The sequence below is a fragment of the Electrona antarctica genome (assembly GCF_951216825.1).
Source record: "Electrona antarctica genome assembly, chromosome: 8".
In the NCBI taxonomy this organism is placed as follows: domain Eukaryota; kingdom Metazoa; phylum Chordata; class Actinopteri; order Myctophiformes; family Myctophidae; genus Electrona; species Electrona antarctica.
This window is the reverse complement of record NC_136789.1, coordinates 26,501,919-26,529,059: the sequence shown is the minus strand read 5'-3', so window position 1 is coordinate 26,529,059 and position 27,141 is coordinate 26,501,919. Positions and strand designations below refer to the sequence as shown.

The window sequence follows — 27,141 nt, the reverse complement described above, 5'->3', positions numbered from 1 at the left end:
CAGTCTGGCAGCCAGCGTATTGGTAATCAAAAGTACTGTCAAACCAACTCAAATGTTCAGTCTGGCTTAACCAGGTTTTCGACAGCAACGTGGTGTTTGTGTATATGTGCCAGTACAATGTAACCTGACCCCGCCAGATGGGGCAGCAGAGAGTACACTGGGTTCCCCCCTGTGTACTCTCTGCTGCCCCATCTGGCGGAGTCAGGTTAAGTACAATGGTCCCCAAAACGTTATCTTGTTTGCACCATTAAAGACTTCTCGAAGCAGCAGCTGCCTGTGTGGACAATTATTGTATATATCTTTACTTGTGCTGCACCAGCGACCTATATGAATGTGCATAACAATTCCTTTTCAACTGGTACAATGTCCACTCATATGTCTCTTTCAGTGGGCGTCCTGCACCTTCCTCAAATTGATTTCATGCTTTGCACTTGAATCTCACATGCCTAGCCGTTGTTGCAGAAGGAATCCCCTATATCCTGATGTCAGGTATATCTTAAATGCATCATGTCTCTGTCAAATGCATGACGAATAACAATTATTCTGTCAGGAACGCCGGAATGTGTTTTGGACCCAAATGCAGAACTCATATCAAAGTAAAGTCGGGAGACCCAGGAGGACAGAATAACGATTGCTTTACTTAACATAATACAAAACAAGGTACACCTCACTAGGCGAATAAACAGGACCCGGAAACATAAAACGTGGCAATAAAATGAGATAAAAAACTAAAGGTCCCTGCACACCGGACGCGTTTTTGGATTTTTAGCAGCGTTTTTCTGTCGGTTTTCCGAAAAACGCGTCCAGTGTGCAACCACCTTAACAGTCTTAAATAGTATCTGGCCAACTAGGCAATCATTAGGCCAACAATTCGCACCTGTGAACCCGGGTGAAGCCCAGACTGTCAATCATGGATTTTTTGATGAATCATCATCAAAAAATATATATATATATATATTTATTTTAAAATTTTATTTTCACTTTTTTTCAAAAATAGCAGACCTACAAGCTCGTAGCGCGCCACTCGGTGGCGCGCTATGAGCTTGTAGATCTGCTATTTTTCAATAGCTAAATTATAACAATGCTTAAAACACCAAAAGGGGTTCCCGCCCAAAATGGTTTAAGGTTATTGTAGCAGTCAATTTATATTGGGGGTCGGGAGGGGGCGGGGCGGGGGTCCCGAGACATTGCCAAAGCATTTCCGGGGGTCCCCGGCCAAAAACGTTGAGAACCCCTGGTGTACTTTACGCATGGAGTTATGACTGGTAGCTCTCCTACTATAGCACTGTGTGTGGTGTGGTGTACTTTACGCATGGAGTTATGACTGGTAGCTCTCCTACTATAGCAGGCAGGCATGGGATTACGTTAAAGCCACAATCTATTGTTTTCCCTTCTCCAGCAGACATAACTGAAACCCATAACTAAAGGAACGTGTCAAGAAAACAATATGTCACAATCTGTTGTACAGTAGCATCCAACAGGAGCAATACATCTGAACTCTATAAATAACACGATGTGATGATCGGTAGAGGGGTAAATATAGTATTAGACATTTTTCTGTGTAAGGCTAAGAAAATCAGATGGCAAAATCAAAGAGATATTATACTACTAATAGACTACGTGACAACCAGGAATAGTCTGGTGACCACCGGAGAGACGGGTGACAGCCGGAATGTAGACGGCAGTATGGGTTGGCGTGAGGAGGACCCTCGGTGAGGCCTTTAGGAGGGCCATTCAAGCCGCAAGCGGAGCCTGCAGCACCACCATTGGTCAGGTGGAGCCTGCGGAACCATTGCGGCTAGGAATCCACCACTCCTGAATGAAGTGTCTGGTGCTGGGACTCTGGTGCAACGCACAGGTCCTGGAGCTGGTGAGAGCAGGAATTGGACCTGGTGAGACGCAGGAGGGGCCCGGACACGGACAGGAGTAAAACCACAGTGCCTAGTCCTTCCACGCGCCAGAAACATACCTCCCAGTCCCGGCAGAGTAGTTCTGGACTAGTTCCAACGGATCGTGTGGCCCTGGTCTTGCCCTAATGGGACTGATCGAGGGTAGCTACTGGGACGTAAGTCGGGACTTGATCAACCCCGACTGGGTCGCCTAGCTGAGTGAGGGGTATGATGTTCGACAGACCCGATACCCCGATGACCTTGGGATACATCACTGAGGATACGTCCCAGGTGCATCCATACGATCTTTTTTAGTTCTACTGTCACTCACCATTAACACAATTGACAAACAATAAAGGAAAAAAGAGGTCAACTAAACACACATACCGGTATTATATTATGTGTGTATACACAGATCGAGCACGCTCGCACATGCTTCAGCTTCCCTTCCTATGGAACAAACTGAGTTACAGATAAATCTTTCATAGACTAGAACCAAAAATACACTTCAAATAAACCTCCCTGGTTAGCCCCTCTCTGCTCTACTGAGGTGAAGACTTGAATTGTATAAACAATGTATGGAACTGCTTAATGTTTGTCTCATCTATTCCGCCAGTAGCATGTTGTGTGTGTGTGTGTGTGTGTGTGTGTGTGTGTGTGTGTGCGCACGCACGCACAAGTGTGTTTGTGCACAAATGTATGTATAATGAGTAGAACATAATGGCAACAGCTGCAGTCGCACTGAATATTGTATCACAATGTAAATGAATGTGAAAATTGTGCGGCCCTTATCTGTCTCCCTGTGGTTTCAAAATAAGAGCCCAGTCCACTCCGCTCTCCATTCCCCAACCCAGTCTGCCCTTGGCTTCATCATCTCTTGCTGGAATCTGCAGTAACCAAGGTGACCCAGTGCACTTAGCATATACATGAACACGTATTGGCTTACAGATTCACGCATGAACATACGCCGGCATGCATGCTCTCACTCGCTCTCAAGCAGCCACTGTGTGCACGTGAAAATGTTGAACATGTTGTTGGGAAAGGTCATAGTTGACACTGAAAAAAAGAAGAAAAAAAACAAGATGAAAAAACAAACAGCAAGGCCTGTATCTGCAGATGGACCACAGCACCTCCACTGTCTGAGGCAGATGCACCCTCTGCAAGGAATGACAGACAATTTATTTGCTCTGCTGGAGTCTGTTCATGCATCAGTAAGTGCAAAAGAAGGGAAGAGATAGAGAAAATCAAGTGGGAATAAGGAAACCCGAGAGCAGCCTGGATGTTCAGCATGTATGGGGCACAAGCAGCATCAGTGGACGTGGAAAAACAAATGAGTGCTGGTATTCATTCAACTCATACTGTACAGTACAGTACACTAGATATACTAGAACTATGGATCGGTCATAAGCGGCCTACTTCTGTGTTTACAGCCACCGACCTTCCTGGGGGACACGGTGATGCTTAACCAACACATCTTTATATCGCGCCATTCAAAATCCGATAGGGATTTTGAAGACCCGCCCCTGCCTGCCTCTGATTGGCCTACCGATACTGCCGGTCTTTGCTCCGTGGTTACCCGAATGGAATAGTAAGAGAGCGGCGATACGCTTTGATCACGCCGCAAAGCGGGTGCCTATGGGCTATAGTTCCAAACGTTGGAACTATCCCATTGAGATAGAATGAGCACTTCCGCATTCCATTGTTACTTACAATGGGAGTCAACGCTAGTGTCGTCACTCTCATACTATTCCACTCGGGTGGTTACCAGACTGTCCTCCGACACTGACGCGAGGTTACTACGAGTCTGTGGTGGGAATAATGGGGAGTGGGGGGGCTAATCATTTACTATTCTATCCATATCAGGTTGCAACTTGAACATAGGGCTGAGCAACTTGAACATAGGGCTGGCTTTGCAACGTTTGACACGGCAACTCGTGCACTCGGTGGCGTCTCTCGTGGCTCGAGTTCGCTAGAGACAGCACCCCTCCGTCCTGGTCTAAACTATACTTTATCTAGAGACAGCACCCCTCCGTCCTGGTCTAAACTAAAACTATACTTTATCTAGTGACAGCACCCCTCCGTCTTGGTCTAAACTATACTTTATCTAGAGACAGCACCCCTCCGTCCTGGTCTAAACTATACTTTATCTAGAGACAGCACCCCTCCGTCCTGGTCTAAACTAAAACTATACTTTATCTAGAGACAGCACCCCTCCGCCGTGGTCTAAACTAAAACTATACTTTATCTAGAGACAGCACCCCTCCGTCCTGGTCTAAACTAAAACTATACTTTATCTAGAGACAGCACCCCTCCGTCCTGGTCTAAACTAAAACTATACTTTATCTAGAGACAGCACCCCTCCGCCGTGGTCTAAACTAAAACTATACTTTATCTAGAGACAGCACCCCTCCGTCCTGGTCTAAACTAAAACTATACTTTATCTAGAGACAGCACCCCTCCGTCCTGGTCTAAACTAAAACTATACTTTATCTAGAGACAGCACCCCTCCGCCGTGGTCTAAACTAAAACTATACTTTATCTAGAGACAGCACCCCTCCGTCCTGGTCTAAACTAAAACTATACTTTATCTAGAGACAGCACCCCTCCGTCCTGGTCTAAACTAAAACTATACTTTATCTAGAGACAGCACCACTCCGTCCTGGTCTAAACTAAAACTATACTTTATCTAGAGACAGCACCCCTCCGTCCTGGTCTAAACTAAAACTATACTTTATCTAGAGACAGCACCCCTCCGTCTTGGTCTAAACGAAAACTATACTTTATCTAGAGACAGCACCCCTCCGTCTTGGTCTAAACTAAAACTATACTTTATCTAGAGACAGCACCCCTCCGTCCTGGTCTAAACTAAAACTATACTTTATCTAGAGACAGCACCCCTCCGTCCTGGTCTAAACTAAAACTATACTTTATCTAGAGACAGCACCCCTCCGTCTTGGTCTAAACGAAAACTATACTTTATCTAGAGACAGCACCCCTCCGTCCTGGTCTAAACTATACTTTATCTAGAGACAGCACCCCTCCGTCCTGGTCTAAACTAAAACTATACTTTATCTAGAGACAGCACCCCTCCGTCCTGGTCTAAACTAAAACTATACTTTATCTAGAGACAGCACCCCTCCGTCCTGGTCTAAACTAAAACTATACTTTATCTAGAGACAGCACCCCTCCGTCTTGGTCTAAACGAAAACTATACTTTATCTAGAGACAGCACCCCTCCGTCCTGGTCTAAACTATACTTTATCTAGAGACAGCACCCCTCCGTCCTGGTCTAAACTATACTTTATCTAGAGACAGCACCCCTCCGTCCTGGTCTAAACTATACTTTATCTAGAGACAGCACCCCTCCGTCCTGGTCTAAACTAAAACTATACTTTATCTAGAGACAGCACCCCTCCGTCCTGGTCTAAACTATACTTTATCTAGAGACAGCACCGCTCCGTCCTGGTCTAAACTAAAACTATACTTTATCTAGAGACAGCACCCCTCCGTCCTGGTCTAAACTAAAACTATACTTTATCTAGAGACAGCACCCCTCCGTCCTGGTCTAAACTAAAACTATACTTTATCTAGAGACAGCACCCCTCCGTCCTGGTCTAAACTAAAACTATACTTTATCTAGAGACAGCACCCCTCCGTCCTGGTCTAAACTAAAACTATACTTTATCTAGAGACAGCACCCCTCCGTCCTGGTCTAAACTAAAACTATACTTTATCTAGAGACAGCACCCCTCCGTCCTGGTCTAAACGAAAACTATACTTTATCTAGAGACAGCACCCCTCCGTCCTGGTCTAAACTATACTTTATCTAGAGACAGCACCCCTCCGTCTTGGTCTAAACTATACTTTATCTAGAGACAGCACCCCTCCATCCTGGTCTAAACTAAAACTATACTTTATCTAGAGACAGCACCCCTCCGTCCTGGTCTAAACTAAAACTATACTTTATCTAGAGACAGCACCCCTCCGTCCTGGTCTAAACTAAAACTATACTTTATCTAGAGACAGCACCCCTCCGTCCTGGTCTAAACTAAAACTATACTTTATCTAGAGACAGCACCCCTCCGTCCTGGTCTAAACTAAAACTATACTTTATCTAGAGACAGCACCCCTCCGTCCTGGTCTAAACTAGAACTATACTTTATCTAGAGACAGCACCCCTCCGTCCTGGTCTAAACTAAAACTATACTTTATCTAGAGACAGCACCCCTCCGTCCTGGTCTAAACTAGAACTATACTTTATCTAGAGACAGCACCCCTCCGTCCTGGTCTAAACTAAAACTATACTTTATCTAGAGACAGCACCCCTCCGTCCTGGTCTAAACTAAAACTATACTTTATCTAGAGACAGCACCCCTCCGTCCTGGTCTAAACTAAAACTATACTTTATCTAGAGACAGCACCCCTCCGTCCTGGTCTAAACTAAAACTATACTTTATCTAGAGACAGCACCCCTCCGTCCTGGTCTAAACTAAAACTATACTTTATCTAGAGACAGCACCCCTCCGTCCTGGTCTAAACTAAAACTATACTTTATCTAGAGACAGCACCCCTCCGTCCTGGTCTAAACTAAAACTATACTTTATTTAGAGACAGCACCCCTCCGTCCTGGTCTAAACTATACTTTATCTAGAGACAGCACCCCTCCGTCGTGGTCTAAACTAAAACTATACTTTATCTAGAGACAGCACCCCTCCGTCCTGGTCTAAACTAAAACTATACTTTATCTAGAGACAGCACCCCTCCATCCTGGTCTAAACTAAAACTATACTTTATCTAGAGACAGCACCCCTCCGTCCTGGTCTAAACTAAAACTATACTTTATCTAGAGACAGCACCCCTCCGTCCTGGTCTAAACTAAAACTATACTTTATCTAGAGACAGCACCCCTCCGTCCTGGTCTAAACTAAAACTATACTTTATCTAGAGACAGCACCCCTCCGTCTTGGTCTAAACTAAAACTATACTTTATCTAGAGACAGCACCCCTCCGTCCTGGTCTAAACTAAAACTACACTTTTATCTAGAGACAGCACCCCTCCGTCCTGGTCTAAACTAAAACTATACTTTATCTAGAGACAGCACCCCTCCATCCTGGTCTAAACTAAAACTATACTTTATCTAGAGACAGCACCCCTCCGTCCTGGTCTAAACTAAAACTATACTTTATCTAGAGACAGCACCCCTCCATCCTGGTCTAAACTAAAACTATACTTTATCTAGAGACAGCACCCCTCCGTCCTGGTCTAAACTAAAACTATACTTTATCTAGAGACAGCACCCCTCCGTCCTGGTCTAAACTAAAACTATACTTTATCTAGAGACAGCACCCCTCCGTCCTGGTCTAAACTAAAACTATACTTTATCTAGAGACAGCACCCCTCCGTCTTGGTCTAAACTAAAACTATACTTTATCTAGAGACAGCACCCCTCCGTCCTGGTCTAAACTAAAACTACACTTTTATCTAGAGACAGCACCCCTCCGTCCTGGTCTAAACTAAAACTATACTTTATCTAGAGACAGCACCCCTCCGTCCTGGTCTAAACTAAAACTATACTTTATCTAGAGACAGCACCCCTCCGTCCTGGTCTAAACTAAAACTATACTTTATCTAGAGACAGCACCCCTCCGTCCTGGTCTAAACTAAAACTACACCTTATCTAGAGACAGCACCCCTCCGTCCTGGTCTAAACTAAAACTACACTTTATCTAGAGACAGCACCCCTCCGTCGTGGTCTAAACTATACTTTATCTAGAGACAGCACCCCTCCGTCCTGGTCTAAACTAAAACTATACTTTATCTAGAGACAGCACCCCTCCGTCCTGGTCTAAACTAAAACTATACTTTATCTAGAGACAGCACCCCTCCGTCCTGGTCTAAACTAAAACTATACTTTATCTAGAGACAGCACCCCTCCGTCCTGGTCTAAACTAAAACTATACTTTATCTAGAGACAGCACCCCTCCGTCGTGGTCTAAACTAAAACTATACTTTATCTAGAGACAGCACCCCTCCATCCTGGTCTAAACTATACTTTATCTAGAGACAGCACCCCTCCGTCCTGGTCTAAACTAAAACTACACTTTATCTAGAGACAGCACCCCTCCGTCCTGGTCTAAACTAAAACTATACTTTATCTAGAGACAGCACCCCTCCGTCCTGGTCTAAACTAAAACTATACTTTATCTAGAGACAGCACCCCTCCGTCGTGGTCTAAACTAAAACTATACTTTATCTAGAGACAGCACCCCTCCATCCTGGTCTAAACTAAAACTATACTTTATCTAGAGACAGCACCCCTCCGTCCTGGTCTAAACTAAAACTATACTTTATCTAGAGACAGCACCCCTCCGTCCTGGTCTAAACTAAAACTATACTTTATCTAGAGACAGCACCCCTCCGTCCTGGTCTAAACTAAAACTATACTTTATCTAGAGACAGCACCCCTCCGTCCTGGTCTAAACTAAAACTATACTTTATCTAGAGACAGCACCCCTCCGTCCTGGTCTAAACTAAAACTATACTTTATCTAGAGACAGCACCCCTCCGTCCTGGTCTAAACTAAAACTATACTTTATTTAGAGACAGCACCCCTCCGTCCTGGTCTAAACTAAAACTATACTTTATCTAGAGACAGCACCCCTCCGTCCTGGTCTAAACTAAAACTATACTTTATCTAGAGACAGCACCCCTCCGTCCTGGTCTAAACTAAAACTATACTTTATCTAGAGACAGCACCCCTCCGTCCTGGTCTAAACTAAAACTATACTTTATCTAGAGACAGCACCCCTCCGTCCTGGTCTAAACTAAAACTATACTTTATCTAGAGACAGCACCCCTCCGTCCTGGTCTAAACTAAAACTATACTTTATCTAGAGACAGCTCCCCTCCGTCCTGGTCTAAACTAAAACTATACTTTATCTAGAGACAGCACCCCTCCGTCCTGGTCTAAACTAAAACTATACTTTATCTAGAGACAGCACCCCTCCGTCCTGGTCTAAACTAAAACTATACTTTATCTAGAGACAGCACCCCTCCGTCCTGGTCTAAACTAAAACTATACTTTATCTAGAGACAGCACCCCTCCGTCCTGGTCTAAACTAAAACTATACTTTATCTAGAGACAGCACCCCTCCGTCCTGGTCTAAACTAAAACTATACTTTATCTAGAGACAGCACCCCTCCGTCCTGGTCTAAACTAAAACTATACTTTATCTAGAGACAGCACCCCTCCGTCCTGGTCTAAACTAAAACTATACTTTATCTAGAGACAGCACCCCTCCGTCCTGGTCTAAACTAAAACTATACTTTATCTAGAGACAGCACCCCTCCGTCCTGGTCTAAACTAAAACTATACTTTATCTAGAGACAGCACCCCTCCGTCCTGGTCTAAACTAAAACTATACTTTATCTAGAGACATCACCCCTCCGTCGTGGTCTAAACTAAAACTATACTTTATCGGCAAAAAAAAACTAGTCTGCGGTTGTTGGACAAGTAGTAGCAGCAGCAGGATTCGAACCCAGGAGGTGTGGATCCATAGTCTAATAATTAGACTATTATGCTAGCAAGTTGGCTGCCAGAATTGGTTTCCTAGCTATAGCAGAAGGTGAGAATGCTCCGCCCTGCGGATACTTCTTACTTGTACTACTACTAGTAGCCTAGTAGGACTAGGAGGGGGGCCAATCAGAGGCATGCGGGGGCAGTCTTTGCGCGGGTCTTTGCGCAACCGTATCGGGTGAATTATGCCTTTATATCAAATAAATGCATCACAGAGGTCCCCATGGATTGGTTACTTCCTGGAAATAGAAGCATAGCTTTGCTCTATACAGTTGGAGGCCATCGATATTGTCCTTTTCTCTTTGCTGAGGTTTGCGTGATCTGCGCAAAAGGACAGTTAACCCATTTTGGGCGGGAACCCCTTTTGGTGTTTTAAACATTATGTTATAATTTAGCTATTGAAAAATAGCAGATCTACAAGCTCATAGCGCGCCACCGAGTGGCGCGCTACGAGCTTGTAGGTCTGCTATTTTTGAAAAATCGTGAAAATATTTATTTCAGAAAACTGGAGGATTTAGAAGGATTTTTTTTTAATTTTGAGGTCAGGCCTAAATGGGTCAAATGATAAGGGACAATATCGGTGGCACCCAACTATACATGCACTTCTTCCTTGCTCAACAAGATAGTCTTATGCCTTTGAGGGATATTGTCCAGTATTGTGTTTGTGACTGACTGTCACATCAGTCATATACGTTCTTGGGCCGGTGCATTCGGCTTCTATGACATTGAACGTGAGGATTTGGTGAGTTTGATGGCTGAAAAAAGGTGATAATTGACTGAGTACATTCAAGTAAGTCACAAGTGATTTTCTAAATTGGATCTTACTTGTGTTTCAGCTCATTTTAAACACTGATGCAGAAAAGAGAATTTGAAGTACCAAAGTACCTCATCAACCAGAGGAGCCAAACGGCCTAGAGCCTAATGGTGGAACATCCCGGAAACTGCAAATAATTAGGTTTTCCATATTTACAATCTACAAAATTGCAGTAGAGACTATTACTTGATGGGTGCTACCCAAACATCTCTTCACAAAATGACTGCAGTTATTGAGGATCGCTTTTTTCTTTCATGAACAAGTCCACTCAAGGGGGCGTGTCCATGACTAAAGTGTTTGGGTGCATATCAAATGGGTGCAGTGAGTTCATATAGGTCGGCCAGAACCTTCTCTCTCCACATTTCCTGTCTCTCAACTGTCACTAGTATCAAAGGCTAAATGCATGTACACATACTGACTTATTGGCAATTTATATGCAAGTAGAATACTTAGAATAGAATAGTTTATTAGCCCAGGCGGTGGCGTAACCATCTGGGCACCCGACTGGTAATCCAGTCGCAGTGTGCCGCGGGTTCGACTCCCGAGCCCGACACGGCCTTTACTGCATGTCTTCCCCCATCTCTCTCCCGTTTCCTGTCAGCCTACTGTCTGTCCCTTCAAAAACCAATAAAAGGCGTAAGGCGCAAAAAAAATATCTTAAAAAAATAAAAAATAATAGTTTATTAAATTACACTTAACTACAAAAGTGTCATCAATTTAGAAAACACCAACATGGACTATACACAAACGAGAAATGATCACATAGTGATATTTGTCAGGTGAGCGCGCTGTCTCCGTTGTGCAAACGCGTCAAATAATTGTACTAGTGCACCCCCTGGATGCGCTGACCTGTATGTGTGAGGGAGAGAGGGGGGTGCGGGGTCGGGGAGGAGGAATATGACTGCACTCACTGAGAGAGAGGAGGTAGTGTGACTAGGTGCGTTTCCATAAAGCCTTTTTTTTGCGCATTAAGGTTCTTTCGCAAAATCTCCTGGATGAAAACACCTCAAAATGCGCATAAGTCTGCATTTTTCGCAAAAACACTTTTTCGCTAGAAGGTGGCGGATTTTGGGGCTATATCGAAAAAGTGAAATGCGCAAATGGGTTATGGAAACACTTGCGGAAAATATTTCTAATTAGAAAGCATTGAACTCGCATTATATCGCTTTTAACAGTTGGAAAAGAAAAAAACACACGCGATGGTGAGTATAGTGGACTTGTGGAGTGATCGAACGGGAGGGTGGGTGGGATGTGGATACATAAATTATTAAATTTACACACTCGAGTCTCGAAGCCTCTGTCTGCAGGCTGAGGCTCTTTTGCTCTCCCCGGTGAGGGCGTTCGCCGTTGATCATGAAGTTAGATCGATGATATTTCTCCTAAACAGCTCGGAACGAAACGGCCGAGAGGAGACTAGTCAAAATGGAAATGTAGGCTACTGTCAAGTCGCAGGGCAGGGGTCCCGATCGTCCCTGTACTTTGAAAACGAAACTATACCAGCCCCTGTCTAGACAAAAACACACGCCTATTTATTTAACAGACAGCCTGTTTGAAAGACAGCCTGTCCCAGTGGCCAATCTGGACAGCAGACCAACTTGAATAGCCTAAAAGAACGTCAAATGCACCGTGGTGAAGAACAAATCAGAGAAGTGTGTGTGTGTGTGTGTGTGTGTGTGACATGATCAAATAATCGTGTAAGATTATCCTGTAGTGTGTGATGCAGATGCTATCAGATTTCAGACATCAAACGGTAAAATAAATGTGAGATAATATGCGCCTCTCTGCGCGTCTCACTTGACTGGCAAAATAGCGCCATCTAGGCCTACTGCTTATTTAATATCTCCAAAGAAGTGCATTTTGTCAGTGGATGGAAACAAGAAAAATACGCTTTTCTTTTTTCGAATTACTCACTTATTCGCTTCCTATTTTCGAAATGTTTTGATGGAAACCCACCTACTGTCTGTCTGTACATGCATTCGCATCGCGCACGTTTGATGTGCGTCATTTATTTTCCATCTGACTGTGTTGTTGCTTGCTGCTGTTGCATGCCGTTCACGTTGATGCGTGGGGTTTATATTCCACATGCCTGGTTGCTGGCGTCCATGTGACTCTTCATGCCGTTCACGTTGATGCGTGGGGTTTATATTCCTCATGCCTGGTTGCTGGCGTCAATGTGACTCTTCATGTCGTTCACGTTGATGCGTGGGGTTTATATTCCTCATGCCTGGTTGCTGGTGTCCATGTGACTCTTCATGCCGTTCACGTTGATGCGTGGGGTTTATATTCCACATGCCTGGTTGCTGGCGTCAATGTGACTCTTCATGTCGTTCACGTTGATGTGTGGGGTTTATATTCCACATGCCTGGTTGCTGGCGTCAATGTGACTCTTCATGTCGTTCACGTTGATGCGTGGGGTTTATATTCCACATGCCTGGTTGCTGGCGTCAATGTGACTCTTCATGTCGTTCACGTTGATGCGTGGGGTTTATATTCCACATGCCTGGTTGCTGGCGTCAATGTGACTCTTCATGCCGTTCACGTTGATGCGTGGGGTTTATTGTCCACATGCCTGGTTGCTGGCGTCAATGTGACTCTTCATGCCGTTCACGTTGATGCGTGGGGTTTATTGTCCACATGCCTGGTTTCTGGCGTCAATTTCCACATGGCTAGAATTATGTTGTGAGTGACTGTTCATGCCGTGCAGTCGATGGGATGTTATGGGTTGTTGCCAGTGTTGGCAACTGTCGTGACAGAAATAAGCTAACCAACCTCCAAAAACCAGGCAAGCAACTGTGGGGGAAAAAAACAATCCAAGTTTTGCTAGAAATAAGCGGACTTGGCAACCCTGGAGTTGACTATAGGTCGCGGTAAGTCGCGTACATTTCAGGGGTGATGTTAGGTCAGGTTTCACCTGACAAAAAGCCGAAGCTTGTTTCCAGAGGTGAGCTGTCGGTTTGGGGATATCCAGGGTGCCACTCTGGTAGTTTTGAAGATGCACGCAAGCCCGCACAGCCATTCGCAGTTTTCACTCCTCGCTAACAAAACCTGCCGATCGACGCCGAGTGTCACAGCTTGAAATAACAGGAATGGACATTGGATGCATATCAATGGTGACGGTCCATTGTGTCGATCTAGCCTACTCTAGGTGTCTAAACTAAAGTAGCCTAGTCTAAAGAGTTGGATATCAGATGGATTCATGAACTCATTAAATTACAGAGGTGATGTTTGCAAGGTAAATGCATAATTATGACAACACGAAGGTTTCCCCATTATGCAAGTAAATAGAATACAATTTCATATACAGAATGTTGTTCGTTAATACATAGGCCTACATAAAAGATGGAATTTCAATTATTGATCACTCGCAAAGCGCGTGCACGTGCCATAGCCCCATTAGTTAAAACGTCCACAGCACACGCTTGATTCCATTGTGGTCCATTGTGTTACAGTGATTCAGCTGTGTGGAAGTTGAGTCTGAAGTTAAACATACAGTTGGGTGCCACCGATATTGTCCCTTATCATTTGACCCATTTAGGCCTGACCTCAAAATTCTAAAAAATCCTTCTAAATCCTCCAGTTTTCTGAAATAAATATTTTCACGATTTTTCAAAAATAGCAGACCTACAAGCTCGTAGCGCGCCACTCTAAAATGAGCTTGTAGATCTGCTATTTTTCAATAGCTAAATTATAACATAGTTTAAAACACCAAAAGGGGTTCCCGCCCAAAATGGGTTAACTGTCCTTTTGCGCAGATCACGCAAACCTCAGCAAAAAGAAAAGGACAATATCGATGGCCTCCAACTGTATGTTTTTTTGAGGGGCGCCTCATACAGCTTTTGACCACACACGTCTCATTAATTTGCCATTGACAATGAAAGAAGAAATTAGGTCAAATGTCCACCAAATATGATGTAAATTTGTGGCAACAGGCATTCTGATTGGCCAGTATGAGATGATCCATGATGACGTACGATGATATAAGAGCGCCCCTCACTTCACACGGGTGTGATTTTATTTTACACAAAATAGTTAGCCAGTGTTTTGGATGATGCAACTACAATAAACACACAGATGGTAAAATCTATAGTAATCAGGTCCTGGTGCCATGCTTAAGATGCTGGTGTAGCCTACTTGATAGATTACCCCCTGTGTTTTCAGATGAGGGTAATTTAACAGAGAACAGGAAAGGAAGGCAACTTTCTGAGTATGTGGTTTAGCTTTAGTACTTTCAATTTCACTAGAAGCCAGTAAGCAACTGTGTAGTTCCTATACTGAACATACAGTAAACACCTACTCCCCTATGCCGTGTCTTGTTACATACCTGTCCTGTATGTGATTGCTGGTTAATTGCGACCCTTAGATCTCCATATATGGAGCTGACCTGTTCTGACATTCCATATGTTGAACTTGACCCGTCCTTCCTCTTCAATGTCTCCCTTTTGACCATTCAAACTCTAGATGGGCCCGCCCCAAAGTTATTAGTGCAGCCTCGCCCGGCAGCCGGCGAAAACTAGAGTTCTCAACAGGCCCGACAATTAAGGCCCGGCCCTACCTGGGCCCTCATCAAACCCTGTACATTCAAGACACTGCCCCCATTGCCACCCTTAGATCTCCATATACAGGTATATATGGAGCTGACCTGTTCTGACATTCCATGTGTTGATCAAGACACTCCATATATGGCCAGTACAGAATTCATTCCATATATGTTGATCTGACCTCATCAAACCCTGTAAACTCAAGACACGCTCCATATATGGCCAGTACAGTACAGAATTCATTCCATATGTTGATCATCTGACCCCCCCATGCCAAAGCACCAGCGCTCGCCCAGCAGTCTGCCGTCACGCAACCTCGCCCTTTATAGAACTTCCTTGAGCATTCCACCCATCTGGAGAATGGAACCTATACTGCTAGGTGTCTGCACTGTGAGGTGTGGACAGGGTAAAATGGTGAATGACATACTGTAGGCAGTATGTATCTGCAATATGCATGGCTTTCATTGGCGTTAAAGACATAATTGAAAGCTTTTCGGTAGTGGGGTTTGAATGAGCAATTCATATTCTTATTAGCTATGCATTAATGCTGAGTATGATAAACGAAAAGGAACTGTGGGAAATGACAGATGATAATGGGTGACTTGATTGCAGGGCAATTCATTCAGGCAGTTTCTGTATTGTAGTTGGTTGGTTGGGTATAGGACAGATGGCAGGGCAACAATATAGAATGAGAAAATAGCATTTTAACAATCAATTATAGCACCTGAAATAGCTTATTCTGAGTTCTGACTCAGAATAAGTATAGAATAAGTGGCTCAAATTGAAATTGAAAAAATTATACTAAAAGTATATATGCTATCACAGACCCACCTTAAATGGATAGTTCAGATTTTTTTAACTTAAGTTGTATGAAATACTTGCCATTAATATAGTGGTTGCAACTGTATTAATTGATTGCCCGAGTCCCATGGTGGGAGTTCTGCTCTGGTTTTGGTGAAATATCAAGTAGTTCCGGTCATTTTGTGGGGGGCACTGGGGGCCACGCAGTAAAAGTAAATTAATCCACAAAACTAACGTCATTTGTATTGTTGGCCTATTTCTAAAATATTAGTGCAACTTTCGTTCTTTTTTTACCCCTCTATCACACAGAACTATGTTTTTTGTGTCCATATCACTACGCCCAAAAAATAGTTCCATGTGATAGAGGGGTCAAAGTTGAACGAAAGTCGCACTAATATTTTAGAAATAGGTCAACAATACAAATTACGTTCGTTTTGTGGATTAATTTACTTTTACTGCGTGGCCCCAGTGCCCCCCACAAAATGACCGGAACTACTTAATATTGACCAAAACAAGAGCAGAACTCCCACCATGGGACTCGGGCAATCAATTAATACAGTTGCAAGCACTATATTAATGGCAAGTATTTCATACAACTTAAGTTCAAAAAATCTGAACTATCCCTTTAATACATGTATACCTGTACTATAATATAAATGTGATTTTCCTTTAACCAATAATACCAGAGTCTACAATATTGTGTTCAATTGTCAACTATACCCGATTGATTGCGATTGATAAACCTCTCCAGACTACATATAAAGGATAGGCTAAGCTGAGAACTGAAAAGCAATTCAAATAGCATTAGAATGGAACCTGAACAGAACAGCATATATGGGGACTGGAGAGACACTATGTAGGTCAGAGACAAGCCACTGATGACTTGCTGGCCACCTTTGTCCCTGACCGCCATATCACTTTCTCAACCTACAAACTAAAACAAAACAGGGTGCTTGACTGCTAGTGCTAAAACTGACCATCATGACCATCATAAACCTAAAGAAAACCCTGTTTGTACAAGGGGGCGGGGCAGGTTACAACACTTTGTTGTTGTTTTTCTTCTAATTATTTGTTCGGCCCAAAAAATTGTGTTTGTTGTCATGATTTGTCACGATCCGAGTTGGCTTTGTCTGAGGCTTACAGGTCTTTAAATAAATACTTTTTGAAATGTCTATGGGGAAAATGAATGGGGAATTATTTCCTGGGTCCCTTGTCGCTCTGAAAGGGGACGGGACTGTGACGCTCTATACTGTAAATGGTGAATGGTAAATGGTGCATTTATATAGCGCCTTTATCCAAGGTGCTTTACATAGTGCATTACAATCACCCATTCACACACACAATCATACACCGATTGCGGCAGAAGCCATGCAAGGTACCAACCAGCACAGTGTCTTGCCCAAGGTCACTTCGACATGTAGACAGGAGGAGCCGGGATTCGAACCGCCGACCCATGGATCATTGGACGACCTGCTCTACCTCCTGAGTCACAGTCTCCCCTAACTGTATATATAGTGTAGTTTTACACGGTGACCTCTAGGAATGTGAAATAATGTCTTCACACAGGAGGATTCTTTCTCAAACATTGATCTATGATCTATAACATGAAGACAAGCATGAAAATGCATACAGGCATAGAATACGTTTTTAAAACATGAGCCCAAGCTACATTCATCCATCACTGAGCAGCACAATTTAAATTACAAATGAAAACAACACAGGGTCTAATAATAGTGTGACTCCCGTGTGGATCTCTGGCTTAATGTGGCCTGTCTGTAATGTCAGTCACCTATGACGTATGATTCCAGATTTGGAGTAATCTTTACCCTCATTGGGTAAGGACACAAACTGTGTCCTTACCTGCCCTGGTCAGGCTACTACTTGGCTGGAATGGCTTAGGGTTGACGACAGAGTACAGCAACTTGCAATGGGCCTGGTCTACAAGATTCGCTACACCAACAAGATACCTATGTACCTGTCAAAATACTTCCTTAATGTCAACGAAGTCCACACTCACAACACCAGACGGAGTTCAACAAACCATGTGCAACCCAGATTTGGCTCAAACAAAAGATCAAATTAATTTCGCTCCTATGCCACTAAAATGTGGAATGCCCTACCAACAGCCATTAATAAATGTGAATCCCTAGACTCCTTCAAAACCGCTCTCAAAGAGCTCTCAAAGAGCACCTACTGACGTCTGCAATTCTGAAAGTCTGCAATTCGAAACTGTATTCGAAACTCTTTATGCCCAGCTTTCCGGGTTTGTGTAAACACAAACATTGTGGATAAAAGTGAGGACGAAACAGTGAGGACGCAAATTGTGATTGGCCAGAATGAGATGATGTATGATGATAAGAGCGCCCCTCACTTCACACGGGTGTGATTTTTCCCCCATACTGTATAGTTGTTGTATTGACCCCATTCTACAGGAACATTTCAATCAATCAATCTACAGAGACATGCCTCCCAATTCCACCACCTTAAGCTTTGGAGTAGGCAAAACCTTAAGCTTATTACTTGCGCAAGCAGAGCGCACAAGTATTGTGGTCGACTGGACCAAATGTGGTATGTACAGTATGTATGGTATGCATGGTGACGTAATATGTTTCAATGTTGGGTGGGTAAAAGATAATGGCTGGGTTTCCCGAAAGCATTTAGTGTAAGACTTGTAGTGCCGCACATGCTCAGATGCCCTCTAGCCGGCCCCCGCCGGCCTAGAGGGCATCTGAGCATGTGCAGCACTACAAGTCTTACACTAAATGCGTTTGGAAACCCAGCCAATGCCAGGGTTTCCCGAATTGTACCCGATTGTACGTGTGTATGTATACTTGTATGTATACGTATGTTGGTAAGAATGGTGGTCCCTTATTGGCTGCTGATGGTGACGTAAATAAGGTAAGCTTCAAGGTTGGTATAAGGTCAATAACGGGTCTAAAGGATTTAGAACAGCAGTTGTAATAGACGTTTAGCACCTTGACAGAGTGCATCTCTAGTTTCCATTGTATAGCGTTGTTGCAGTGCTGCAGTGTTGTGGTGTTGATCTACAAGCTAAGCACGCATCGTGTTGCCCGCCTCTACTATCGCAATGCAACATGTTAGCGTGTAAATTCCATCACTTTTTGAGCGGTGCTGTCTCTCCAATGCACAGCTTTGTGTGTATGTCGTCTGTCTGTCTGTCCGTTTGAGCACGACCGAATGTCCGTTTGAGCACGAAATGTCTGTGACGTCATGTTGTTGACATCATCAGACGTCGTCATTGTAATGAAAGGCACCACTCACTTCACACGAGTGTGATTTTTAAAATGTCAAATGCTGATATGTTATGTCTTTTAAAAACATATAACCATTCATGATTGTGTGGTACCTAACAGCAAGGAATTCAACCTTGCTTTCTTGATTAAGGGGTAAACACAAATTATTAGTACTAGTCCATAACTGGGGATGTGCCTTCTCTCTCTCCCACAACCACGTTTATGTTTAAGCTGTTTGAGCTAAGCTATGTGTGCTAATAACACAACTTGAATTTGAACATTGCAAATGTGAATCTGCGTGAGATGATATTCAACGCGCCCTCCCGTTCATAAAACGCAGTGTGTGTGGACACGGGCCATAAAGGAAAGTCCGAACTAAGTTTGCAGCACGTGTGTGTTAACTTGTGGCAGTGGTGGCTACAGTAACTTCACGGATGCGCAGTTTGATCATCCCATAGCTTGCAGCGCTGTAACCATGACGACAGAAGAGGGCATGCACATGCATAAATTGAGTGGCAAATCGAGTTTAACGTTGTTAAATGCAATCAGATGGGACTTTTCTGTTTGGATGTATGGGCTGTCAAGGCCAGAAAGTAGTTTTTGCCACTCAGAAGGCATTCCCGCATAACTTCCGGGTATGATGATGATGTAGGCGCATACCCTCTATCTCTGGTGTTTACACAATAACAGCTTACATTTTGAGAAAGGGTAAGATAGGAGTTGTCTGTGCATATGCTAATATCAATGCCTTTGTGCAAATTCAGATTTTCAGATTACCTTGAGAAATTCAATTTCACAAGGTAATGAGCAGAACCTTGCAGAACAGACAGGTTTTGATTACATCCTTATTATACAGTATAGGATTGAAATTGTTGATATTACTAAGCAGGGGGGAAAAGTTAAACTATTTCTGGCTATCTCATTTTACCTTGCTTTTTAGGTCTTTGAATGTAGTTATAACTTAATTGCTAATTGCTTAATTTCAGACATTATCTTCTTTTTGTGATCATTTTTCATTGCAGTGCCTGCAAGGTCATATGGGGTCTCTTTCCCGAAAAGGAAAGGATACTGGCTCAATTTTGAGGTACAAAATAGTTTACAGAACCTTGTACTGTAGGTGAAGACCTTTTTAGCTGTCTGGCTGGACAAGATGACGCCACCACAGTAAAATATATCACGATGGTCTCTGTTAACTCAACTTGTGAGTGGCCTACTGTGATCGGCTCTTGCTTTAATCAAAGATCAGAACACAATTATACAATCACAATTATACCTAGCATGTGAACTGCTGAGCTGATTTGAAGTAGTAGAAATAATATCTTGTTGCTGTCGGTTAAATGAATGCCCTACTTTGTCATACCGTAATGTCACACAAAAATACTAAACATAGTCAATATACAAACACACTCAACTTTTGTATTTTTGCTATAATTGTTGAACACCCTGACAGGGACATGCACTTGACTATACTATACTCGGGCGGCATTGGATCAGGGGTAGAGTGGCCTCTTGGGAACCAGGTTCGATACCAGGCTCCCACAGAGTTAGTGTCGAAGTGTCCTGGAGCAAGACTCCGAACCCCTAATTGCTCCTGATGTGCAGGTTGGTGCCTTGCATGGTTTCCCTCAGCCATCACTATACGAATGTGTGTGAATGGGTGAATGTAATGCACAATCTAGGCTATGTAAAGCGCCTTGGATAAAGCAGAGAGAGAGAGAGGAGAGAGAGAGAGAGAGAGAGAGAGAGAGAGAGAGCGATTAGCTGAAAATGTCAACATACTGTATACCATGCCTGTCTCAGACCCGTGAGGACCTAGCTTGCTCTCTATGCAGGTGCAGACTGTTACTGTCCACACTACAGACTGTTACTACAGACTGTTACTGTCCACACTTCCTTGAGACTCTGCTCTCATTCTGCTACTGTCAAACAAACTTAAATCATTTTCTTGGACAGTAAATATCCTCTCATTGAAATGGCTTAAACATTTTTCTGAAAGGTGCTATTTTATGGTTTAAAAGGTTACAAGCTCTATATTCTGATAGTAGATCTACTGTAATCATAGTGTTTGGGACTAGTATAGTCTCTCCAGCTCTTTAGTAAACAGTAAATACATGTGAGTCAGGAAAAATAATCCACTTTTGTTGTTCCAATTCCAAATTTATTCGGTTAATTTGTTTCATCAGTTCCATAATAATTCATGTTTATCCTGTAGTTTTCTCTCCTGATTGGGTGAAATTGGTATCCCAACCTGAAAATGTATTTTCTGTTTACTGCTGGAGTGAATTAATGTTGTTTGGGTTTCCAATTGTGTCTGGTTATGCCAATCACATTCTTTTCCAAGGTCAAATTAAGTGGCAATTGTGGGTAGCCCACATAGTTTAATTTCAGAGGTACTAATGGTAAACTAGCCAATATGCTTATAGCATCAATGACACAGGCGAAGAATGAAAGTATGTCTGTATGCCTACAGAAAAACATAGTTCTGCATCTGCAGTCACAGAAGGGTTAAATACAGTAGTAGGCTAATACAGAGCCTTCACTGCCAGGGTTTTCCTTGTTTGTTTGTTTTTATTGGAAGAGAATCTGGTAAAAGCTACACAGACAGGTGCATTTAGACTACAATTCCCACACAACAGCAAATTGAAAGGGTTAGCATTTTAGTGGCATATATGATGATGATGAGGGATATTTAAAGAGTCTTGATGGATGCCCAAACGCTCATTGATCACACGGGGGGTGGGTGGGTTCATTCCGAGTGGTGTGTGTGTGTGTGTGTGTGTCTGAGGTGTCTGTTGTCACGCCCGAAAAACACACACCACCATCACCATTTTGCTATTCGCTATTATCGACATCCCTTTAATCCTTCGCGAAACACATTAGCCTACAATCAACGTTTTATGTTACATATCGGTGTTAATCGTGCCATGGTTGTCTTGAGCTGCTAAAACGATGTGGGGGAAAAGCCCACGCCACGTCCAGACGACCACCTCTCCAAGCCTCTAAGGCGCTCCAGGCTCCACACACTACAGTCACCTGCATGCGCACAAACACATCCACACACACAGCTTCACATTCATGTCAAGGGTTTCATTAATCACGCGCATATATAGTATTGACTGCTCTCACTATGGTCTATATTCGATTCTAATGCGCTGCATGCTCCTGCATCATGCCAGCTGATGGACTCTTGTTTATTGGTAAAATATTTATAGGGCTTGCCTTGTCACGACTTAACTTAAAATACATTCTACGATAGACACGTACGGGCACGGCGTGTGTGTGTGTGTGTGTGTGTGCGCCACCAATCTGTGCGTCTGATCTTGAATGTGTTTGGGTAAAAAAATGCCTTTTTGCCGATAGGATATAGTTTCGATCGGGATCATAGTTTCAAACATTGGAAATAAATATGATCGATTGACTGTCAGAGAACAGCCTTTATTGGGGGTTTTTTTGGCTCATGTGTGACATAAATATAAGGCCAAACGTTACCGCATCATCATTGCATTACGCTGTCAATTAAGCTGGTTTGTATTTTGATACGGGGATACACCTGCTATCTAAAATAACTGATATGGCTATATTGGGACCAAAATATGAAATGAATGCAGGTAGAAATACCTACCTTGGTAACTAGGGAGCCTATGGCTGGCGCAGAGGTAGAGACTATGCCCCGATATCCAGTTGCCTGGGCTGGTCGCGAATCAGACAACAACAAAACCACGCCGGTAGCCGATGTTGATGACACAGCTGTCTCCGCGGTTGAAAGGCATGAAAATCATTTTCCCCAGATGTTGTCAAGAGCAACGATGTATGAAATCAGCCAGCCATACGAATATTATGGTATTGTCGCCCCTCCTTTTACATAAAAAGAGCTTCCATTTTTATGATTTAAACGCGCAGTGGACTCACCACGTACTAGGCTACTGGACTGACTACTGGGGCTTCGCGTAGTGTAGCCGAACCCGGTGCGATCTGATTGAAAACCATGATGCAATTCATTGCGACGTTACAAAACGCTCCTCTCCCACAAAACACAGGTAAAAAAACAACAACAACCTAAAGATAACGTTAACTGAACGGTCTGATGACCCGACGACCATCGGAAATAATTAAAGCATTATTTCATTTGAAGCAAAGCAAGACATGCGCAAATAACATATCCCTCCTCTGGTCCAAAACAGCGGGCATCGTAAGGTCCATTTGCATTCATATTAATATTCATACAGTATTTCCTAGCTGAGCGGAGGAGGCCAGCGGTTGTTGTTTGATTCCTGATGCTGTGACGCTGCTGGATGATCATTTCACTGAGCCGCCCGCCGACGACACACACACACAGTCTCACTCACACAGTCTCACACACACACACACACACACACACACACACACACACACACACACAGAGAATGTCGCCTTATGTCAACACATTCCACTGCCTGTTCAAATGGGTTCTGTTGTGATCAACTTTAATAGAATACTATAGTGCTGTCAGGACTGGACATTTTACTAATTAAGTCAATCAACCGTGACTTGTCATTTCAGTCGGTGCCTGGCTGCACGCCAATAGTTGACAACTTTAATATTATACATAGCCTACAAATCACCGTAGGCTTCATTTAGAAGGTAGGCTATGTTGATATAGCAAATAGCAGGTGCTCCAGCCTCCAGGACAAGAGTTAAGGTGTTTTGATTACGCTTATTTTTCATTGTCTTTGCAAGACGTGTAGAAATACCAAATACGCAGCATTAATTAGTCTTCTTAAACAACGAATCGAAATCTCTCTCTCTCTCTCTCTCTCTCTCTCACGTGATTAGCTAACCTACACATGGCCTGTGAGATTGACACGCCCCCTAAAGTCTGTGTGGGACGGAAAGCAAACAGTCTGGCCGCGTCTTTCTGGAGTTATGAATTCCACTTGTGTGTTATTGTGGCGTTAGCCTATATTGGAACATTAAACACATTGCCTGATTGCGTGCGCGCATATCACGCATATCAACTGTCAAATCAAAATAGTCAAATACAGTTGCTGTTGCACACATGGGCATGGACAACAGCATAGGCAGGCGTCAAATGGTCGGGGCGTTCCTCTTTGAACGGGGCACTTTTGAGAAGTGGTGGGCGTAGGTACTAGGCAGGTGCTGAAAGTTGGGGTGCCATTAACAACCAAAAATGTTCTCAATTTCATTATACTTTATTAAAGTAGAATGTGACGTGTCAAACTAGGGGCTTTTCATGATTCTGAACCTGGGTTTGACAAGTCACAAAGCATAATAGAATTTAGAACAAATATTGGTTGTTAATGGACTTGGTACCCCAACTTTGTCAAAACTTCCCCTAGGGTGTTTGAATAGAAACCAATGTGGGATATGTTAGTAGACACCTTTACAAACACATTGGTGAATACATTTCTTGGTAAGAAATGCATTCCCAGATTTAACATTATTCTACTGGTGGTGTTTGATGCCTAGCCTGGTAAACACCTCTCCCTTGAAAAAAATGCATTTCTTTCTGCAGAGAAATTATTTTTTTCAAGGGGGAGGGGTTTATCAGGTTTGTTTGATGCGTAGCCTGTTAGTCATTTTAAAGGAACAATACTGATCAGTGACGCAAAGTCACTATTAAAGTAATATTTACTCAAGACCGCAAGTACTACACAATAATGTACACTATAGTAGCCTACTTGTACAATGCACAGTATAACTATAAGGTACCTTTATACATTTCCATTTGTGTTAGGCTACTTCAAATCCACTACATCTCAGATGCAAATATTGTAGGGCTACTATTGACTATTACAATTACAGCATCTGACAGCTTTAGTTACTTTTTACGTTGCAGATTCTATTATGAATAGGCCTACAAAACTAACCTCTTAAGCCCTATGTATGTCATACTTTGGAGGGGGAAAAAAATACAATTAACTTACAATGTGGTGTGTATGAGCTTGTAAATCTGTTGTTCTTTTAAGCTTGACTTTTGGAAAATTAAGAGTACTTTGGTACACTAACTATATTTTGATGCCAATACTTTTGTACATTTCAAGCTTCTCCGGCATCTCCAAATCTGAGGCCATGGTTCTCAGCAGGAAACCGATGGATTGTGCAGTCCAAGTAGGGAATGAGACATTACCCCAGGTGAAGGAGTTTAAGTATCCTGGGGTCTTGTTCACGAGTGAGGGGAGGACGGAGAAGGAGATCAGCTAGAGAATCAGAGCTGCAGGGGCGGTATTGCAGTCGCTGTACCGCACTGTTGTGACGAAAAGAGAGTTGATCAAGTCTAGTGTCTACCGAGCAATCTTCGTTCACCGTCCTATGGTCATGAAGTGTGTAAAGTGTAAAGAATAAGGTCGCGGATACAAGCAGCCGAAATGAGTTTCCTCCGACGGGTAGCTGGCATCGCCTTTAGGCGCGATTCATACTCCTATTTTAGAGCCGAATAAAAGTCGGTTCGGCGCTGTAGAGCCTACAATGTGACGTCATTTGAGGTTCGGGGGGGGTGGGTAACGTCCTAAAGTCGGCTCTTCGGTGCTACTGAAAATTTCTGACGAGCCGAAATCATTTCGGCACTACAGCGCCGAAACAGCGGTAAAATAGGAGTATGAATCGGCCCTTAGAGATAGGGTTAGAAGTTCAGTCACGTGAGAGAGACTCAGAGTAGAGTCGCTGCTTCTTCGCTTGGAAAGGAGCCAGCTGAGGTGGTTCGGGCATCTGGTTAGGATGCCTCTCGAGTGTCTCAGTCCCTAGGGAGGTCCTTGATGCATTGGGGCGGCTGTGGCTCAGGAGGTAGAGCAGGTCGTCCAATGATCCCTGGGTCGGCGGTTCGAATCCCGGCTCCTCCTGTCCACATGTCGAAGTGTCCTTGGGAAAGACACTGAACCCTACGTTGCATCCAATGAGTTGGTCGGTGTGAGCTCGCCACCGTTAGTGTGTGAATGTGGGAAGTGAGGACGCTGGCGTCGACTGTTCACCGCTTCACCTCCCAATGTATGAATGAATGAATGAACCATGCTTTGAGCACTTGGAAAAGCGCTATAAAAATGCAATTCATTATGTCCCACTGGGTAGGAGACTCCAGGGCTCCAGGGCAGACCAAGGATCTTGGATGGAAGCTTCAATTTTCCAAAACATATAACCCCCCCCCCACACACACACCCATATACTGCCATACGCCCTTACCCCCTCTCAACCCCCCCCCACATTAGTACAGGAAAACACCAGCTATGACAAACCTCTCTAAACAGCCGTGTCAAAATGTATAAAAGCAGAAGGCAAAGGAGAAGCAGAAGACTATCTTTAGCAAAACTGTAGCAATTAACATTTTGTTCAGCAGTTTATTTTATTTTTGTTTTTAATAATCAGTCTTCATACAGATCTGATAAGCCTGGTTGTGTTTATCTTTGACATTGCATTCTTGTGTCAAACTATGGGGGGGTAGAATTTGTTATCAGTTGTTCCACTTGAGCTGATCAAAGTACACCCAGAATGTAGCTGTCCTTTTCTGCTCACTGGCAGACCGGAATCCACCAAGAACAACGGGACATATACTACAATAAGGTTTAAGATACTACGGTAAGGTAAGAGTTATTTTTGCACTACTCACTGCCAGAGTTCACACCGACGCATATTCAGCCAATAATTTGTGATCTTTAACATCTGCATAAGTTTCTTAATTAACCAATAAAATAGGTTTACCTAATAACAATTAAGCAAGTAAGAAATATAGATATATAGACATTTATTAACACAGACATTCTTTTTTAATTAATTTTGTGGCTGTGTGACACAAAAGTTGTCTTCCTCTTAAGGAGAAGTAAAACTGATAGGCTATGCTCTTTGGTTATAAACCAAAGTTCATATCTGTTTGTTATGCAATATGAGAGCTAGAATGTCATACCCGTTCTATTATAACTTGGCTAATATGAACTGTAATTATGACAGTTCGTGAGGTTATTGATGTATGGACGGACATTGATGTTATGGCACACAGGACACTGGAATGACGCAAAAAGAAAAAACTCAATGGAAGGAGTTTCTGGAGACCATCAGTGTTTTGCAATGGGTAGTGTGTTTCCTCTTCCTAGGTGAGAATCCAAATTAAATACTATTGTGTTCATAACAAATACTTCCTAGATGATTACAATGCTATTAGGCCTATGGATACTAATAGGAATCAGAAAGTCTACACCATGGGCCATGCAACTGTACTGTTTTTTTACAGTAACAGTTACAGTGCTGTTAAACAATTTTACATCAACACATTTTTTGGCATCC

The 27,141-nt window shown here is 43.2% G+C and overlaps 1 protein-coding gene across 1 annotated transcript in view; it reads right to left on the bottom strand.

The window, feature by feature from the left end:
• nyap1 (neuronal tyrosine phosphorylated phosphoinositide-3-kinase adaptor 1) overlaps positions 1-27,141 on the bottom strand; it is a 65,068-nt gene that overhangs the window by 37,775 nt on the left and 152 nt on the right. The window lies entirely within an intron of this gene.